We start from the raw sequence: 5,617 nt of genomic DNA, 5'->3' as shown, positions 1-5,617 counted from the left end.
TTTTCCTGCCTTCCCGTCTTACCATCCCCCCACAAAGCGAGTTCTGTGCCCGGCGGCTGCTACCAGTTGCAGAAACCTGACGGCAGCCCTCGCCTGTCATTACACGGCGGCTGGTCACGGGGCCGTCTGCAGCTGCCCCCTTTCTCAGCTCCTGTGCAAATAAAGGAAGAGCTGGGGCTGACGTGAGGTTTGGGCGGGTGGTGGGGGGGGGGGCGAGAGGCGACGAGAGGCGGGACCCGCTGGGGCTTAGCGGCAGCACCAAGGAGGGGCGAGCAGAGAAGTAGAAGCTGCCGTCTTCAGTGCGTGAGCCGAACTGGCGAGGGAAAGAGCTGGTGCTGTCCACCGGGCTGCGGGTGCTGAATCTGGGATTCTCGCTCCGTTCTCTTGTCTTCGACTGCGCCGGGAGGCTTTCACCTCCCCCCTCCTCACCTCCCCCACCAAAAAGGCAACTTGGCAAAGGAGCTTATCGGACGTCAAGGAGATTCCCTGCCCTACGAAACGAAGACATTTCTTCGGAGTTTATCCCGGACTTGGGTTACTTTCACCCACTATCTTTTGCAACGTTTTACCTTTTGATCTTTTTTTTTTATTTGCTATACTTAAAACAGACGTCGATAACGATAAGGAGCAATCTTTCCACAAAGGGGAAAAAAAGCAACAACAACAAAAGGGACAGAACGTTCCCCCCCCCTCCCTTCCTCGTGGGCTTTAGTGACTTCAATCAGGTAAGGAGGAAAGGGGACTTGAAATGCATGTCTTCTTTTTTTTTTTTGATTCAAACTATTATTTCGGGTGAAGCAAACAAAGTTGGGAGATAGCACAGTGGAAAAGAGAAAGTTATCAACTGGTTAATTCTTGGAGCAATCCAGTACAACCCTGGGGATGAGGAATTATTTCAGCGATTTTGAAGGAGGATAATGAACGTTTGTAAACAAGAGGTGGATTAGGTTGAAATAAAAGCCCTGGTGAAGTCCGAGAGGGTAACTCAGTGGCAGAGGGGTTTTTCTCCCCCCCACCCCCGCATTCACACCTTTAGATGTGATCTTAGGCTTTTCAAAATGTTATTTTGTTGTATACAAATACATGGAAGGAACAAAAAGTCTGGATTAATTCTTTGATAGATTTTAATTAAAAGATCTCCTGGAAATTCAAATGAAAACATTGGGGGGGGGGGTGAATACATTTCTATTTTCCTGGAAAGAGGGAAAAAGAGTATGTAAAATTAATTGGGGAAACAGTGAGCAAAGTAAGAATTAAAAAAGGTTTGTAAAATAAATGCCTGATTCATCCCCCCACCCCCTCTTTATGTGTATATCATCTTATGACAGACAGATGAGTTATAGGGTTTTAGGGATTTTGAACAACATACATTGTTATTTCTATACTGCAAACAAAGATATTTCAATACAAAACTTACACAACTCAGTTTTATTAAGGGCTTCACCCCACAGTCCCCAAGGTCAGCCCTAAGGATGGAAACTTGTGATTTGTTTGTTCTGCAATATTGATTGGTCAGTGTCAGGCCTTCCTTCACGCTAGAAGATGATGCAGATATGAAGTTCCAATTCTGTAATACAGTTAGTAAGGTAAATGAGGGCAGTTGGAACTGAGACGGCTGCAAGAGCTTATGCTTTTATACCTCACAGTTCTTTATTCAGAGCTTTGTTTCCAAAGCAAAGCTAGTTTATGTGAATTTCCAGACTTCTTTCTGTACAAGCCAAAATATTTTCTATATGATTTTGATGTTTTCCCCAAGAGTGAAGGTTTTATAGCGGGTGAGGAGGCAGATGACTAAATTGAACAAAAAAGCAAATTAACTTCTCAGCCATTACTGCATTACATTGTAGATTATTTGGTAATCTTCGCCCATACACACATGATACTAAAACCATTTCTATATTCCCCCTGCATAATTCAGCTTAAAACAATAACAAAAACTGTTTGTGTTGGGGAAAAATGGCAAAAAATAAAAGAAAATAAAAATCAGTTGCAATATGTTCCAAAGCAATCTGAAGCTCTTTGCTTTGTTTTTGTTAGTTTTACTTTAATGCTGTGTGTTAAAGTTGATTATATGCTGCTAGTACCAAACATCTGCTAAAATAATAGTTTCAAGGTTGTCAGCAATTCTGAAACAGCAGGAAGGAAGATTAACTGCTGCTTAATTCAGTGAAGAAAAGTTTTGATGATACATCCTTGAGTTATGTTAATATTGAAGTTTCAGCTTGGAAAAATGCATATTAGCTTCTTGTCCCATATCAGTTTTCTCATTTTTCAGTGATATATATATATACACAATCAGATAGATTGTTACTCAGCCCTGAAAACACCCTTTCAGGTGAAAGATGAAAGCAACAATCCTGAAGTGTCTTTTTTATATATTTGTTTATGGAAAAGAATATGAAATGCTGAGATGTTTGAACACACACACAGGCACAGACACACAGACACACAGAAACATAAGAGTATATTCTCTTTTTCTCTCCCTCCCTCCCTCTCTCTCTGTCTCTCCGCTTGCAGTGCCTTTATAGACATGTAGAGGGCTCAAGTTTATAAGCATGTTTTTCAGTGATTACTCTCATGCAGATTAAATGTTTTGTTACTATAGATTTAAAAATGCACATTGTTCTTGAATATGCCTTTTAATTTATAAGTTCTAGAAAATATATGGTATGACCTATAAAGTTATAAGTGTTACAGTAAGAATTTGTGGCATGCTTCTGTATGCAATTGCTCAGAAATTAGTTCAGCTAAGTTCACTGAAGCTTTTTTTTTTCCTGTGAAAGAGTGTAGAGGCTATAACATTACTGAAAGTGTCTGGAAGAAGGAAAACTGGAGTTTGTTTCTTGGTTTTTGCTTTTAATTTACTGACAAGAGAAAATGGTTGCCCACAATAGTTTAATTAATCAGGGAGTTGGAATAAACTTCTCAAGCTAGTTTTTCCTATATTCCAGTTTCAACCTTGTTTTTTAGAGTTGCTACCTATTTTATCAACACAATGCACTTCAAATGATATGAAGAAAGAGCTCCAGAAATTATTTTGAAAGATACATATTTGAACAACTGTAGCACTTTATCACCCTAATTATTAAAGGCTTTCTCTTGATCTATTGATCACTATTGAATCTAGCATTAAAATAATCCGTGAATTTGATTCTGAATTTGTTTCCACTTAGAAATATTGTCCAATATTTTTTAAAAGTAAGCTTTGTGGTAATAAACTATTATTTGAAGTGCTGAGAGTAAAACACTAAAAATTGTCATCCTTTAATATTCTGCATAACTGAAATCATGACCAGCTTTTATTTTTAATTTAAATAAATGTATTCATCCAATTTGAAGAGAATAGGAAAAAAGAGCTATTATTGTATTGTATTATATGTTCAGTGAAGGACTAATGAACTTTATAACTTGTGAGGATAAGTTTGATGTGTATGTTATCAACTATTTAGAACTATTTCTCTGTAAACAAGCATATTATATTATATTCAGATGTTTACTTGAACTCATGAGTTGTGTAAGTTGTATAGAGATATGGATCTTAACAGATTAGTTCCAAAATTCACCATGTTTTTCCATATGTATCCATTAGTTATGAATTTCTTTATGTTGAACAATATAGGAAGGAAGGAAGAAAGGAAGGAAAGAAGGAAGGAAGGAAGGAAGGAAGGAAGGAAGGAAGGAAGGAAGGAAGGAAGGAAGGAAGGATAAATTACATGACTGGAGATTCCACTTTAATAAGAGCTGTTCTGCTTACATCCACATAAATGTATTCAACACATTAACCTAAAGTGAAAAAAGTTCATGGATTCAGGCAAATCATTAAATGATTCTAATCATCTTTCACTTATTCCTACAATTTAATGATTTGGAGGCACTAATATGTTAAGGATTGGTGAATGTGTCTTGTGTATACAATAGCTTCATATTAATTGTCTCCATATTGCTAAGGCCAATAACAAACCATAAAATGATTATGTAGGGTGGATTATGATTGGTTTTCATTATATAAACTTATTATTTGGACCAAGTTACTATTTTCTTTTGTTGCTATTATTACAACCTTACTCCAAGTAGATCAGAATGGCAACTATGGTTACATCCTTTGCTATTTCATTAACTCAACCACACTGTGACGTAGGTTAGACTAAAAGAGTATGGCATTGCTCAGTGTCATCCAGTGAACTCATTCTCCTCAGATACTAAAGAATCATTATCACAGGATTTTTTTAAAAAAATGATAATTCTCTTAAATAGCTATTTTACCATAAATATTAAAAAAAACAAATTCTGACCACAATGGGATATAACTAGGAATTTTGCTTAATTTCATAGCTAATTCTTATCTCAATGGCCAGTACAGCATGAGCAATTCAAGCAGCTAAGGCTCTGTCATACATAATTGTCTAAAATATGACTGAATATTTTTTTCAATGAAGCATATGTTAAACCTTATATCAGATTTGAGTACAGCTATAAGCTGTTTTAATGTTAAGAACCAATTGTTCCCATGGAATTTCAAGTTATAAAAAGGCCATATTGTAGTACACAATCAAAAATGCTCCAAACAGTATTATATTCATAGCTATAATAAGAGGCATTCAGAAGTGATGCCCAGAGAGAATAGTAGAATATCTGGCCTGCCTTTTTTAGAATTCTGAAAAAGAGACAAACATGTTTCTATAGTATGTTATGTTGTCCTGTTAGAGAAATTCAAGAGCTGTTCCTTATTGTATCAACCTAAATACATCAAGTAATCCAAACAAATTATTTGGTTAGCACAACTGTATTAAGATAGCTGGGTAGATAGGTCATTACAGAAATGGCACCAAATACAAATGACATTTTATCTTAGCATTCTCAAATATTTTCCTTTCCAATACTTATTCACAGATGTCAGTTATCAGTTCTTTATTCCTAAAATAATCAATAGTTGTCAATAGCAGTAAATCACAGCTTTGGAGGAAATTTCCACTTAAGAAACTGTGTGGATGAAAGATTTATTAACCATTGTTGATCCATCCTATAATTGCAATCTGGATCTTCGGTTGTAAAACAGATAAAGGAATATGATTTAATATTTGTGTAAACCTGATATGTTGCATATGTTAGGCATTCTGTTGTCCACAATACCAGAGGAATGCCATTTTTTTTGTATTACACAATTTTTATATTGACCTTTTACCTTTCAAAGCAAAATTTGCAAGTGGATTTCATACTGTTTGACTAGAATGTTTGAATGCTAAAAATTTATTTAGTGAATACTGTTCGTTTTATTATTTGTAGTATTTTTAATCATGCCAGATAGCACAAAGCATGAGAAGCATAAAACACAGCTACCAAAATTGATTTCCTGAATTGAGTTAAATATAGGGTTGAAGAGTTAGAAAGACGGAATGGTAAATAAGTTGTAAGCTGGAAAAGTATATATATACTTATATTGACATCCACATGAAATATTAAGATAGTATACATTTTAGAGCTTTTAGAAATGTAATAAAACACATTAAAAACAAAATACTTGTTAAAATATAGTATTTTGTACTTATTTATCATGGTTAAAGTTTGAACCAAATCTAATGTAGCAAAGTGGATTGATTTGGATTCTGAGGGGTTCATA

At 35.6% G+C, this 5,617-nt stretch overlaps 1 protein-coding gene across 1 annotated transcript in view; it reads left to right on the top strand.

Moving 5' to 3' along the window:
• Nucleotides 1-213: 213 nt before the first annotated feature.
• FSTL5 (follistatin like 5) overlaps nt 214-5,617 on the top strand; it is a 387,142-nt gene continuing 381,738 nt past the window's right edge. The window contains exon 1 of the mRNA XM_081332684.1: nt 214-725. The gene's annotated coding sequence lies outside the window, so the exon portion shown is untranslated. The remainder of the gene's footprint in view (nt 726-5,617) is intronic.

This window comes from Vipera berus, assembly GCF_964194415.1.
Source record: "Vipera berus genome assembly, chromosome: 7".
NCBI lineage: Eukaryota > Metazoa > Chordata > Lepidosauria > Squamata > Viperidae > Vipera > Vipera berus.
This window is presented reverse-complemented; position numbering and strand designations above follow the sequence as displayed.